Source organism: Gymnodraco acuticeps, unplaced genomic scaffold (genome assembly GCF_902827175.1).
Source record: "Gymnodraco acuticeps unplaced genomic scaffold, fGymAcu1.1, whole genome shotgun sequence".
NCBI classification, from domain to species: Eukaryota; Metazoa; Chordata; class Actinopteri; order Perciformes; family Bathydraconidae; genus Gymnodraco; species Gymnodraco acuticeps.
Window position 1 is genome coordinate 3,651,287 of NW_022990440.1, and position 16,083 is coordinate 3,667,369.

Sequence of the window (16,083 nt, forward strand, 5' to 3'; positions counted from 1 at the left end):
TGAGGAACTTATGGCATTGAAAAGGGCTGATATACTGGGATGTAGATTTACCTCAACCTGATGGTTGTAATTTCATGATTTTGCCACTACCGCAAAATGTTCTTCAAAGCCAAGCGCTGTACTGGGGGCTTACCACTAGCCTCTATTGGCGCGTTTCCACTGCAGCGGGTAGCTCGCTTTGATTGATTGATTGATTGATTGATTGATTGAAAAGTTTATTAACAGCTTGTATATTGGGTACAGTACAGTACAGCTCAAAACATACAATTGTTAAGGGGATGCAGACCAGAGAAAGACTTTCGTCTTGTTTACATCAGGGTCCCCCATTTCCAATTCATCATATCATATAAGACATATAAGACATATTTGACATACAGATGGCTTATTTACAATTTACATACAGGTGGTTTTTTACATACAGATTGCTTGTTTACAATTTTCATTTTAGATTTCGTTCTAATACATCCTAACCGGACATTTAAGACATACCAAGTCTACAGATATACAGTTAGTAACATAGTCTAAAATGCGAGTATATACATAGATGGGGGGGAAGCTGTCCATTGAACGACAGGTTGAGATTTGTACCATTACCGGGGCCAGTTTTGCAATGCTCTCCCCCGAAGGTGCTCTTTAAGAGAGGTTTTGAAGGTAAGTATAGTTTTACTTTCCTTTACAGTTGTGGGAAGAGCGTTCCACCTTGATGTGGCATAATTGCGAAACGTGTATTCCCCCTTTTTTGTGCCAAATCTGGGTTTCACATGATTTGTGGAGCTCCCTCTGGTGTTATGATCATGGTATTCCTTGACCTTTGGGAAGAATTTTGACATGTACATGGGTACCATAGAGGTGTAGTGGATCTTGTAGACCAGGCCCATTGCAAGTAGCTGTACTCTGTCGTCTACTCTAAGCCATCCTAGGTTGTCAAAGTGGGCAGAGGTGAGGTGGGTTCTAGATGAAAGGTCAAGTAGTAGTCTGACCAGTTTATTTTGCGATGTTTGAAGTTTTATTTTTAGCGCCTTGGAGGTGCTATGGTACCATGACGTGCAAGCATAGTCATAGTACCCTTGAATGAGTGCTCCTGCCAGAGTTTTCAGGGTGTTTTTGTTTACCAGAGAGGAGATCCGGTATAGGAATCTAGTTCTTTGATTGACTTTTTTTATTAAATTGGATGCCATTTTGTCACAGGAGAGGTTTGCCTCAAGAATAGATCCTAGGTATGTCATTTCCTTCTTACTTGTGACAATAATGTCACCCACTGCAACTGAGAAGTCGTCGGATTTGCTGAGATTATGTTTCGAACCGAAGAGAATGGACTCTGTTTTACCCAGGTGTAATGATAATTTATTATCGGCGAGCCAGATGCAGATTCTGCCGAGCTCGGAGCTGAGGGTTTTTTCAACCTGCAACCTGTTCCTGTCAGAGACCAGCAGGGCTGAGTCGTCCGCGAACAGGAACAAGTTGTAGTCACATGCTGATGACATGTCATTTGCATAAATTAGGAACAGTAACGGACCTAATATGCTTCCTTGTGGAACACCACAGCTCACTGGGAGGGGGGGGGGGACAGAGTACCGTTTACCTCCACCATCTGTTCTCTCCCCTCCAGGTAGGACCGCATCCAGCTCACCGATAGTTTATCAAAACCAATTGCTTTTAGCTTGTCAATCAGAATGGGGTGATTGACAGTGTCGAAAGCCTTTTGTAGGTCCAGCATCACCATGCCGCAGTACTTGCCCTCGTCCACCTCTTGTTTGATGTGGTCGCTCAAATAAAGAAGGCATGTGTCAGTGGAGTGGGATGTTCTAAAGCCAGATTGAAATTCATAGATTAGTTTCTTTTCCGCGAGGTACTTTTCGACCTGTTCATATACAATTTTTTCCATGACTTTCGAGATGGAGGTAAGTATAGAAACAGGGCGGTAGTTGCCTGGGTCCAATTTGCTGCCCTTTTTGTGCAGGGGGGTTACTCTTGCAATTTTGAAGTCTTTGGGTAGTTTCCCCTGTTTTATGGAGAGGTTAATTATGTGAGCTATGACTGGTGAGATGGCGGTTGCTGTGTCTCTGAGGAATTTGGAGGGGATATTGTCGTGGCCAGTGGCCTTGTTAGGTTGGAGGGCGCTCAGTTTAATGAGTACCTCTGCTGTAGTTACCCTTGCTAGACTGAAATCATCTTTGCGTACCCCTAGGTTTTTGTAGTAGGTCATGATGTGATCTACCCCAAAAAGCCCTGAGTGGGAAGGTAATTTATTTACAAGAGTTGTGGCTATGTTTGTGAAAAAAATGTTCAAGTACTTGGCCACATCCAGTTTGTCTGTGATGAGCCTGTTATCTGTCTTTATGTTTAAGTTCGAAAATCTCGTTTTTAGTTTTTTACTAAGCCAAGCTGGTTATTGAGTAATTTCCAAAGTTCACAGGGTTTATTTTTGTTTTCCTCAGTTGCAGGCACATTAGAAGACATCAGTTACGTTACCAACGAGCTAGCAAGCCAGCCAGGGACAAGGGAGGCTGGCAATCAATTATATTTTGAAGAGAAATTGACTCTCAAGCCGGCTCTCTCACAAACTCCTGCTCTGTGCACAAGCAGACCGCTGCACATGCTCTCGGCCTCGCTCAATCTCTCTCTCTCCCTTTCTCTCCATCGCTCAACCCACCTTTCCACCCTGTGTGCGCTCAAGTTTGCCTGCGTGCTTGCCCAAGTTGGCACAGCGTTACAAATGTGCCACAAAACCAACCAATGTAGCCAACCAATGTAGCCTATAATAAGACCGTCAACAGCCTTATGCCAACCTAAACCCCCTCCTTGACAAATCCAGAGATCTCCGGGGAAATGTAGGCCTAAGTTTCGGGGTGGCCCGCCCGCCCTTGGTAAATCAAATGCCCGCCCAGAGACGTATGTCTGCCGCCGGATCTGGTCACGGAGGAGCGTCTGTGTGAGAGAGATATAGAAAGAGAGAGAGACAGAGAGAGAGAGACATAGAGAGTTACGGGCGTTGTTGTTAGCATTTGCTAGCTCGGAGCTAACGGAGATTAGTAGCTGTTTCAACAATAAGGAGAGGGAGAGCTCTTTCTTGTCGGACTTTGAAAGACTGAGAGAGAGAAAGAGAGACAGAGAGAGAGACCGAGAGAGTTGCAGGGGTTGTTGTTAGCATCTGGTGCTACCTCGGAGCTAACGGAGATTAGAAGCTGTTTCAACAATAAGGAGGGAGAGTCCTCTCCTGTCGGACTGAGAGAGATAACGTCAGCTAATTTCTAGTTACTTAAAGGGATAGTGGAAATGGAACCTCAAATAGTTTCGTTTTAACTTATATACAAGCATAATTACATACCAAAACAATCACACCTGATTAAAAAAATATAATAATTGCCTTACGAATGTTAGAAGCACTTTATTGCAGCTTCCCCGAAGTTTTTTAGAAACGAAATGTTCGACTCAGCCAAACCGGAAGTGACGAAAACTCAGGAAGACGATGGAGAGGCGAAGTCACGCCCATCTACTTCCGGACCATGGGACCCCGGAAGCGAAAAATGTACATTGAATTCAATGGAGAGAGAACACGTATCTTTTGATCCCGTTTGAATTGTGCCACGAACTACACATATGATGTTTGTCAATCTTAAACAATCATTTCCATGTCAAAAAAGTCACATTTTGTCGTAAAACTGCTGAAATATAAGACTATGAAAAATACGCTACTACAAAGACTACAAATCCCAAATCCCATTCTGGGTCGCGTAAGTGATGTCACAGGCATGCTCGGTGATTTATAATAAGACTCGTAATTAAAGCGAAGAAGAAGAAGATCTCATAACTGATTTATTCCCTCCAATAAATTATAGATCGCTAAAAATAAATTCACTTTTACAAGATGCCTGTGTGCTTTGTACCAGGTTGTAGTCATAAAAGTGATCATACCACTTGCTCCTTCTATCGATTCCCGTCTGATGAAAGGACCAGGAGTCGCTGGATCAGACATATCAGGTAATATCATAGGTAATATACATGTTGTGCATGGAACATAGTCAAGTTAGCTACCTAGCTAGTAGCGACGAGTAGCGAGCACGTTAGTTAGCATTACATTACTTAGCCTTGTCATTTTTAGTAGCCTTACCATGAAGTTATTATTTTATTACATGAAGTAAACCAAAATGTTAAACAGTAACCAAACATGATGGTAAGTATTTCGTGAAACTTTTGAAGAGTAGCCTACTGCGCCCTCCACCGGGTGCTAAGGAAGCAGTTCAGGGAGAGTCGAAGGCAGGCATGGAGCTTTGCATGACATTCTTCTGGACGTGTTTCATTGTGATGACAATCTGTTTGTTGGAAAGACAGTCGTTGTGTGCTTATTGAGAGAAAATTGTTAGAAGAGATAATTATTCAAAGTGTTGTTACTTTAAAGTGTTGTTACTGACCTTTTTTCTCTTTTATTTTCTTTACCTCACCTGTAACTGCTGAGACGTTGAGGAACATGCACACTGACCTGCTCTGGCAACCTGATTTCCACTGTACGTAATAGTATTTGGTTATGGTATATTATTTATATACATCAAAGGCACAATGCACCCCCCAGAGACACACATGTATTGAGTGTGATATTTTGCATAGGTCGAAAGGAGCCAGTTGAGGTGGTTCGGGCACCTAGTTAGGATGCCACCTGGGCGCCTCCCTAGGGAGGTGTTCCAGGCACGTCCAGCTGGGAAGAGACCAAGGGGTAGACCTAGGACCAGGTGGAGGGATTATATCTCTTCGCTGGCCTGGGAGCGCCTTGGGATCCCCCAGTCAGAGCTGGTTGATGTCGCCAGGGAAAAGAAAGTTTGGGGCTCTCTGCTGGAACTGCTACCCCCGCGACCCGACCACGGATAAGCGGGAGAAGATGGATGGATGGATGGATGTGAAATCATTTTTACATACTAGAAAACTGTAGGAGCGGCAACTTGTTTTGAAATTGAATTTTTAATATCCGATAATAAAGTTGATCTGTTTTCTTTATTCTTCTCTCTTTCCCAGCTCCATCACCATTCTCTGTTCCTGCAGGTCCTGCTTGCTAATCAATGCTCATATTTTTTTACACAATTACAAATAAAGTCATTGCATTGTATGACATGAAGTTGTGCTTCATTCGGAGTCAATAATAAATTCATTCTGCCTTCAACTGCGCAATGATTGTGGACTGCACCGACATCCATGTAGCTGCCCCCCAGTAAGATGAACCAAGCAAAGAGGGTCCCCATCATGCCCAAGGACATCCAGCTGGCCCGCCGCATCCGCGGAGAGAGGGCTTAGACTGACCTGAGACCAGCACACCCAAACACAACAGCTCTTTTAAGAGCCACATACATTTTCAAAGAGTTGCAATCCTACGTTATTATAATGATTAAACTGGTTCATGTATCACTTAGTTTACTGAACCGTGATGAATGAAAGAAATTAGTGAGGTAGTGGTTTACTGAAGTTACAAAGACATTAATATATGAGTAACAGGTCAGTGTAAACACAAGCTTCTGTCAATTATGGATCATTCAAACTATTTATATAAAAATATGTAATAAAGTTCTAAAACAAGTATTCGGTATATTCCTTGATAGCTTTTGGAGAAGGTTGTTTTTAAGTTTACTAAAATCTATCGTTTCAACTGTTTCACTTTATAAAAAGGGAACAGGTGAGTAGAGCATCATTGAGTTTCTTATTCTGTCAGTAAATTATCCAAATGAATGTTTTTCATTATTTTAGTCAACCCTAAACAAATTGATTGTACCTTTTAATGATGACCTTACATGGTCGGCAAAGTTAAATTAACTTCAGAAAATCAAATCTGTTCTGAGAAAAAACTAATAAATGTTTAAAGATAGGAACTTGCCATCCCACTGAAAAACAGTCCGTAGAGATTTAAAGGCGTAGTTGTAGTTCAGTCCAACGTTTCATTTGGATTCATTTGACAACAGTCAACTATTTTCATAAAGAATATATATATTTTTCAAAGTCAACTTTATTGTCAATCTTACTCAGTTTGAGAGATCAAAAAGACGTTTAAATAAAATTATACAATTTACAGATATGTATACAAATATATATATCCTATATACACCATCATGTATAATGATGGTGTATGATGTAGAAGGAAGTGTGGTAGATAACAAGTAAATATAGAGTTACATACAGATCCATGTTACAGCAAAAGATGGAATAACTAAGAAGCACGCAGTATAATAATAATTACATGCAACAATTAAATAACTGCTCAGCATCTCCACCACAATCCCAATCTGCTGTGTCCTGTTTTCCTCCCCTCTGCATAACACCCCATCACACATACGAAACACAACGCAGAGTCCGAGGGTGTTAAGAGTATGTTTATTGAAATGTCCTCCTCTCTACTGGCCAACACAGGGAGCATATGCTGGGTGTAGAATTGTTCCAGGAGGAGGAGATTTCCATGCCATGCAGGGTCTTTGGGGATGGGGATGATGATCGCCTCCTTCGTGGTCCACACAACAAAGTAGCAGAGACTCCGGTCTGTGATGTGCAGCTGCCCTTGGACCTGGTGCCAGTATGGGTGATTCTCCTTGAGAATATATGACCCACCCTCCTCACGGAGACAGAAGGATGGTAACTGGACTGCCTCCATGATGGTCATGTTCCTCTGGCTGTGTGGACACTTCACCTCCAGCAGGGCAGATGGCTGCACAAGTCCATCGGGTGATGCTCCCAGAACACCCGACTCACTCACAAAGAGACCAGACTTGATTCGAACACTGTCACTTGATAGGCCTCCACAAAAGCCTTCACCCCTTCGGCCTCGTTTACAACCCCCCAGTTGACAGTTGGCGATGTCTCTGGCCAGTGGGTTGTATGTCTCCTCTCGCTGTTGGTAAAGTTGAGACACCGGCTGGACTACTTTGGAAGTGCCAGGCTTCCTCCACTGGCACTCAACATCTGTGGAGCTGATCTGCCACATGGCAAATATTGCCAATGCTGCAGCGTGGCTGCATTTGTACATCTCCTGTGCACAATCACAGACAGCGCTCTGCATCGCGCCATCGTCTCCCATGCAGATCTGTAAAAATAAAGTAAATACCATTTGTTAGCATGCTATAATAGATTGAATGAGCAATAATACAAGGATGGTCCGGATCTGGGGGTGGGAGGGTTTATTTTTCCATAGTTTTGTCCTCTTGTCTGTTGTTATTGTTTGTTTTTTCTGTATTTTTTGTAATTTGTGTTGTATTGGTTGTGATTGTACATTGTATTTTTCTAAATGTGTATGAATACATTTTTGAAAAACATTTGATCAACAATAAAAAAGGATTTGGTCAGGATCTAGACTCAGTGTGTAGTTTATTAATTAATCAATGCTCTCTACATTAGGAAAACACATACCGGTGTACCAGAGGGAGTCACACACAGCTGTGACTAGATAACCAAAATCCTTGAATCGACACACAGCAAATAAACTCAAATGACACAACGAGAAAAAGGAGATCACACATACAGTATAGTCGATATAAAACTGGCCGCTTCAATCTGAAGATCAACTAAAACAAAACACGGGAGTGTACCTTGTTCTTGTGAACACTAATGTTATCCACAGCATACACAGAGACCACGAAGTTCTTAAGGAGAAAACTAGTTGCTAAAACAAAACACGTTAGTGTACCTTGTTAGCTAATGTTAGCTAGCTGACATTAACGTTACACATTGCACTCATATTACTCACCGAAACCTTGTAAAGCCGGTCCCGCATGCTGGCTCTTACAGAACCGACTAACTCCCCTTTCATATAGGTACAGCTCTCAACGTGCCCAGACTTGTAGTGATTTTCACCTCGTAAAATACTTTTATTCTCATTCTGAAAGAATGTGGTGAAATGTGCTAACGTGACGGCCATCTTTATGTTGGTGACGCGTATTGTGCGAGACGAGAGACCTGTAGTTCACTGAGCGGTTTCACACGAAAAAATGTGTAACTTCACAGTTTTACGACACATTTTTATTTTTTTGACTTGCAAAATGTTCTTTTAAATTGACAAACATCATATGTGTCATTCGTGGCACAATTCAAACGGGATCAAAAGATAACCTTTCTCTCTCCATTGACTTCAATGTATAATTTTCCGCTTCCGGGGTCCCATGGAGGCTTTCGGAAGGGGAGGGACTTCGCCTCTCTATACGATAACAAACCATGGCGTCTATGCAGAATGAACGTGGAAGGGCAAATATACCAGACAAAGAAGAAGGATTGTACGAGGTATCCAGTGATTCAGAAACATCCTCTCGGCTTTCCTACGAAAATGTCGTTTTAGGAACTGAATCTGAATCCGGTTCAGTAAGCGACGATGGTGACAATATTGAGCCAGACGATGGACCATTACGTCCTTATTTGTTCGAGCCCGAGCCCGAGGTGATGGTTCACGGCATGGGCAATGGCGAGGATGACCAGGACCAGGCGCCAGATGATGCACCCCTACGCACAAATAATCTTGACTGGTAGGTCCATAAGCATAGCTCACGCATCTTAAGATCACCTGTAGCCTTTACAAATATTAATCATTGTTAACCAGTTAAGCCCGAAGGTGGACCCCTCCCACAGTTTTTTTTCTCTCACATGTCTCAGGGCTTCTTAACATTTATGAAACTATTAATGTTTCATACCCTTTTAAAGGTAAGAAACTCCGCTAACTGACAATAAGAACAATTGTTAGCTAGAAAAAACACAAGAGTAATACCAAGCCTTTGAATTAGCATTGAGCGAAACAATGCTAACTAATGCTAACGCTTTTTTACACACAACACACGGTAGAAATGCCCGTATCTTAACTGCACAAACAAGATATACGATTTAAAGCTGAGACTCCACAGATTCCACACATGTAATGTCATCACTGTAAGACCTCGAATTCCTGGAGCTATCAGCCAGAAAAGAGAAAGTAAACAACATCCTAGGATAGCCAGGCTGCCTGTCAAGTGTAGGCTGTACTCACAGTACTGTTAGTCTATCATGTCTATATGATGACTGTAGTGTACACATTCGACACTGTGTACCGGATAAATGGCGTTGTACAAAATGGTACAGGCTAATGATGCATTAAATCAACAAGAAAACATAATAAAATACTCACTTCTTATGTATTCCACTTTCAATTTGAGCTAGAGACAGAGGAATCTCGAAACAATCGTCAGTAAAATGACGGGAGCACACGACTGCCGAATTACTCGTCAGCTTCGGCTCCGTGAAGTTTGCCCGTGTTATCTGAACAAATTTCACCCACTGACGACGAATGGCTGGGTTTCTTGGAAACGCATGCGTCGATACGCCATTCTCTGCATTTGCTGTCGCACTACAGCCATACAAAACACATCTATTCACCATAATAAAGGTCGGCTATTCACATGCAAATGCTATTGAATGTCCGCCATTGTTTGTGCCCGTCTTCCTTTGCTCTCATCACCCGAAGATTCCCGACGATTCCCGAAGTATTTCGTTTCATTGAGAGGGCGCAGTAAAATTGAAAATAAAATGAAACTAGGCGCATGAAATTAAAAAAAATTGTTCATTATGCTTATTTTTAATAAAAATACATAAATTAAACCCAAAATTCGCGCATTTCCACTATCCCTTTAAATTAGTAACTAGAAAGTGTACAATATCTGAAAATGTATTCTATAAGTCCATATAACATATCTGACTTAATTTGGGTAAGCTTAAATATCTCATATTGATCAAATTATAATGATGTATTCCTGTTATACAAGTTCATTCAAGTTCAAGTTACAGAGGATGAGCTAACACTATTACAATTTCATGGAACTTGTTGACCAAATAAGTTGTATTTAGTCAATGTTTTCATTTTTGAGTGCAGGCTTGTATCTATTCATTTAAAATGTAATTTACTTAATGAACCCTCAACAAACCATTGCATATGTTTCCCCTCAAATGTGGAATGTTTCTGTCTGTCAAACTCTGAGAAATTAAATAAATGATACATTATTGAGTTTTAAGTGAGCACATTGTTTCCATCAGTTTCGTCTTTTCTCTGACAGTTTCATACTAGTACAAAAATATTAGGTGTGGGTGTTAGGTTGAGGGTGTAAGACAAATCAAACATACCCCCATGTCTGCTTCACTTGATATTAAATTGGAATCAGGCATTGGGGTTCGGGGATTGTGGCGTGTGTATTTTACTGATATCTCAGATTCAACACTAAATCTTTCTCAGTGGCAGAGCATGTCATTTCATTAGAAAATAAAGGAGGAAAGGTTTATCTTGACGTATTTGCAACAGAAATGACTTTTTTAACGGAATTCACTCTGCATTTTGTTGTGTAGACAAACCCACCCTCGTTGTGGCCTAACTCAGGTTGGATTTAAATGTACTTAAGAATAAGTTGTCGTTATTGTAGTTTATTGTTGATTTGATTTTGGTGTGACTAGTTGAATGTGGCTGATGGGAGCGAGCGCCGATTTGAATTGTTTTAAATTGAGAACTCTTCATTTATATTTGATAGCTACATGATGTTGTGCCAAAGGCTTGAGCCAAAAGAAATTGGCAACCTCACCAGTTAATATCTAATTGTATCTCCACAAACAAAGTTTGTCTATGGTTCACACTTTTTTCATGAACTAGTTAGCCGGGTATGCTAATGATTGCATTTTACATGAGAATAGATTATCCAGCTCTTAATGCCATTAACCAAGGGAGTAATGGATGGCCTGGATTATTTATTTTTAATGTATTGGCTACATATCTCATGCTGCTCTTCCACTGCTTAGAATCCACAGCTGAGGATGCTAACCCAGCTACATCTCTGTGGGTTTGACATTTACTTTAATTGGTTGTGTGGAATCATCAACCTTTACTGATGTAGGTTGCCGTATGTTGTTTTCTGATTGCTGGAATACATTTCAAGTCACGTAAGCTTTTGCAAATGTCTTATATCACGTTCTGGGCCATTACATTTAATTCATTTCACTTGCAATTCAAAACCCATTATTTCCTAATCCTTTGTATTGAGGATCAACAATCTCTCGACCTTCCTTTTGGAAGATCTGCAGTACAGTTGGAAGTGAGGGCTGCTGACAGGTACAAGGAGTTGTACTCTCATTAAAGCCTCCTTGAAATCTAGGTGACAGGGTGTTAAAAAATACTGCTGGTCAACTTTCCGTTGATCTTTTAGTAACCCGTGTTTTCTACAAGAATGTCACATAAAGGTCATTTTACACATCCCGAGGACAAGCAGGTGCAGCAGCAGGAAGATTTTCTGTTATCTAACATCTATCAAGGATACGCAGCACCAACTCTGCACAGACCTTGGTTTCAATGCTGAGCCTTGGTACCTTTACGCACATGTTAAAATATGTTTCGCAACTCTTTTATATCAACTGTGACAGGACAATATGCTGTGAAGGTTATAATAAAATGTTATATTCCTAATTTGCAAGTCAAAGTCTCTCATATCTTAGCAGGATCTACAATTTTAATGGACTGCCTTTAATGAAAGTAATTGCTCTTTATTCCTGCAACTGCCCAATCTGATCCTCAATCAAATCATAAAAAAAAAGAAATCGCCTTTTAAACAAGTTATATCAGTAGTCGGGATGAAAGAAGATCTCAAACTTTATCACCCATTCCAATTTAAACAACTTTCATCTCTTCGTCATTCTCCATTCACAATTACTTTAATATATGTCGGTTTTATGACTGATTGATTAAGTTGATTTGGATTAAGTTAACTCTCCTAATATATGGGAATTGATTGCAATGCACAAAGTGGAAATATGCTTTTGAAACAGGGACTTATAACTCTCTTATTTTGCAATATATTACAAAGTCCAAAACCGAAAATCCAGATCATTATATGTTAACATGTTATGTTGAAGATTTCAGCAAGAAAAAATAATGAGCTAACTTTTAACATGACCAAAAAGGGATGATGAACACTTCGAGGGGTGAGAACCAGAGGGGCGTAAGTGACATTTTGGTCAAAAATGAGTTATATATATATCAAATGAAAGCTCTCAATGAGCTCTTTCTACTGCCAAAAGGGTGCATGTGAATTCAAAACCAATCCAGAGTTATTCATCAAAAACCAAAAGACCTAACACAGAACACACTGAACTATTTGGGGCCAAAAGGACGTAAGTGCACTTACGCCCTTTTGGCCCTGAGAAATGTATTATGGGTAAAGCCTTTGGATAGCACTTGAGTCAAAATGGCTGACACCATATTACATTACATTACATTACATTGCATTTAGCTGACGCTTTTGTCCAAAGCGACTTACAATAAGTACATTCGACCAGGAAGACACAACCTTGAAGAAAACAGAATCATATAAGTATATCAGGTTTCATAGAGCCAAACATTTCAAGTGCTACTCAACTGGCTTTAGGTAATCCAGTCCTTTATTGGTATAAAAGTGCTTCGTTAATCGTTCTAACGCTCGAAGTGGAGTCGAAAGAGATGAGTTTTCAGTTTGCGCCGGAAGATGTGCAAGCTATCTGCCGTCCTGATGTCAATGGGGAGCTCATTCCACCATCTTAGAGCCAGGATAGCAAACCCACGTGTTTTCGCCGATGGGAACTTGGGTCCCCCTCGCAGCGAGGGCGCAACGAGTCGTTTGGCTGATGCAGATCGTAGTGCACGCGCTGGGGTGTACGGTTTAACCATGTCCTGGATGTAGGAAGGGCCAGATCCATTCGCAGCACGGTAAGCAAGTACCAGTGTCTTGAAGTGGATTCTAGCAGTTACCGGAAGCCAGTGAAGGGAGCGGAGGAGCGGAGTGGTGTGGGAGAATTTAGGAAGGTTGAAAACCAGACGAGCCGCTGCATTCTGGATGAGCTGCAGAGGTCGGATGGCACATGCAGGTAGACCAGCCAGGAGGGAGTTGCAGTAGTCTAGGCGTGAGATGACGAGAGCCTGGACCAGAACCTGAGTCGCTTTCTGAGTCAGCTGGGGACGTATCTTCCTAATGTTGTAAAGCGTGTATCTGCAGCAGCGGGTTGTAGCAGCGATGTTTGCAGTGAAGGACAGGTTGTTATCTAGGGTCACACCCAGATTCCTTGCAGTCTGAGTCGGGGAAACAACTGAGGTGCCGATGTTGATTGTCAGGTCAAGAGTTGGACAATCTTTTCCCGGGAGGAAGAGCAGCTCAGTCTTGTCAAGGTTGAGCTTGAGGTGGTGAGCAGACATCCACTGAGAGATGTCAGCTAGACAAGCAGAGATGCGTGCGACGACCTGGGTCTCTGAGCGGGGAAAGGACAGAATTAATTGGGTGTCGTCAGCGTAGCAGTGGTAAGAAAAACCATGCGGGCTAATGACTGATCCGAGCGAGTTTGTGTACAAGGAGAAGAGGAGTAAGCAAGCATATGTAAGCAAGCTAGGTCAACCATGAGAAGAAAGCTTTTCACTGCTGAAGAAGTGTTACTAAGCTTATTTCAAGATGCAGAAGAGCTTGATGAAGAGAATGAAATAATCCAGGATTCAAAGTCAATGCCGAGTGACAAAGGAAACTTAGTTTCTACAGATCCATCTTCAACAGAGAATTCAACTCATCAGAGATCAGCACATGCATGTTCCAGTATCTGTCAACTCTTTCAGGTACTGAGCATGTGGTGCTGTACTCTGACACATGTGGTGGGCAGAACAGGAATGCTGGTTTTAGTGCCATGTGTCTCCATGCAGTTAAAACCTTGCCCATCTCCATTATTGATCATACATTCATGGAGTGTGCACAGCAAGATGGAATGTGACAGTGTTCATGCAGCCATTGAGACCGACAGAAAAAAAGGGCCTTTGTACAGTTCGGAGGGGTACTACTGTACACTCTGTACACTTTAAGTCAGGATAAAGTATGGTCATTTTTTGTTTTGGCTCTCCTGTAAAGTTGGTCAAATGTCACTTACGCCCCTCTGGTTCTCACCCCTCGCCTTGAGGTTTACCAACTTTGAAACGTTTAAAGATACAACACGTAAACAAATGTGTGTGATGGATGATGGGATAGGAGAATTAGCATAGTAAATCAGGATACAGCTATGTAGCTTGTTTTTAATCTTGTTATGTTTTTTTTAGTCTTATTGAATTATTCTTGGTTTGTTTGAGTGCTTCATTCCCTTTATTTTCTCCAACAATTTGATCTGTGTGTGTGTGTGTGTGTGTGTGTGTGTGTGTGTGTGTGTGTGTGTGTGTGTGTGTGTGTGTGTGTGTGTGTGTGTGTGTGTGTGTGTGTGTGTGTGTGTGTGTGTGTGTGTGTGTGTGTGTGTGTGTGTGTGTGTGTGTGTGTGTGTGTGTGTGTGTGTGTGTGTGTGTGTGTGTGTGTGTGTGTGTGTGTGTGTGTGTGTGTGTGTGTGTGTGTGTGTGTGTAGCACATAGTTGGAAAGTGTATTGATTAAGTACAAAAAAGGGGCTAAGACTTGACAAGCATTCACTGGTTCCTACTTCCTACTCTTCTACTTAACTTATTTCTTTACTTTATATATTAAAAGTTTAAAATGTCTTACTTTTATAATATTTATATCACTCATAATGTTAGGATCACAAAATACATCTAAAACTACCACAATAACCCTGACTATATACTGTACTGTTGTTGTGTGCCACATACATTACTCTCTGTCTCCCCACAGATGGGAGCTGTCAGTCAGAGGATGGAGGATCAAGAGGTCTGTGCCAGAGGTGACAGAGCTGACTCCCACATGTCAAGTTTTTCCATGCTGAAATGTGAAAGGACATGGCTGCTCACTTTAGCTCGACATGTAATACATGTATACACCAACATGATACACCCAAATAAAAGCAAGTTACTGTAGGCTGTGTGTATGTGGTGTTCACAACTCTCAACTCCTTGTTTCTGCTTTCTTTGAAATAAGTTTAATCACCACAATTACAGCATGAACGGCTTTTCATAACATCTTATGAACAGATCAAGGCAAAGGATGGTAATGCAATATAAAATTAGATTGTTCAATAAAACTAAAAGTGTGATCCATGCTCTATGTATCAGAAATCCAACTCCTTTTCCAAAGTGCAAGAAATTAGTAAATGACATCATGCACACAATGCTGCAACGTGCTCTCTCTGGTGAGAGACATCTTTAACACAAACATAAACGAAAAATAGAAAATACATTAAAGCACATTGTATAACTTAAGCTTTATAGATAGTCTTTAATTGTCGGCTTTTTCTTAATCGTAAATATTACTATAGATGTTTGCCAATGTGTTTAGAAACAACAGTAAGCTGTCCGTAATAATAACATATCACCTTGAAAAATGGCATTCATGTCTGTTGATGAAAGCCCATATACTGTATTGGCGATACATTATCTAGAATTAGCCTTTTAAACGTTTTGCTAGCATTGGTTCTTACTAAGAAATTCCAATATATTGTTTTATTGTATTGTTACTTATCGCATTAATCTGAATGACTTCCATAATTATGTTGTCTTCTTTCTTCATGAAATACAACACATACTGCATGTTGTAGTAGTGAAGAGATTTCTTTAACCTACTGCCAAATAGACTATTTTTAGAATGTTCTTTAGTTGTTCATCTCGTTTTGCTTCCTGAGGTGGATGATGTGCACAGGTTGTGAGTTCTCCTGGATGGAGTCATTTCATCATGACCTTTTGAGACTCTGTTTCTGTTACTTTTTTGTGCAGCTGCGGGTGATAATGAAATAAGGGGAAGGGTTGAGGTGAGAATTGGGACAAAGCTACAAATCTTCCCAGCACCTTCTTTCAACCCTCAGCCTCTCACATGAATAAAACCACGTTGGCCGAGTTGTTGTGTTTGTACTGTATGTGTGTGTGCAATCATCCAGTGCACTTGCTCCCCGGCCATGGAGGGGTGGGGCTCTGGGCGGCACTGATAAGGATGCCCAGTGACGAGAACAGCATGCCACTTGTAGATCAAATAAAGGGACAAAAAAGGCTGAAAAACACAGATTTTGTCATTCTTTCCCAGCAAAATCAAGGTTACAGTGCGCCAGAGTAGACACATTTCCAGACAATGTAACAGGATTAGTTTCACCATAGTGTGTGTTTCTGTGTTTCTGTACAAACACACACATTCCACACAGTTGAGGCAATG

General features: G+C 41.2%; 1 long non-coding RNA gene across 1 annotated transcript; it reads left to right on the forward strand.

Moving 5' to 3' along the window:
* Positions 1 to 8,391: 8,391 nt before the first annotated feature.
* On the forward strand, positions 8,392 to 15,774 carry LOC117552095. Its single transcript, XR_004569897.1, has 2 exons — positions 8,392 to 8,483; positions 14,620 to 15,774. It is a non-coding gene; the product is annotated as an uncharacterized LOC117552095 (long non-coding RNA).
* Positions 15,775 to 16,083: the final 309 nt, after the last annotated feature.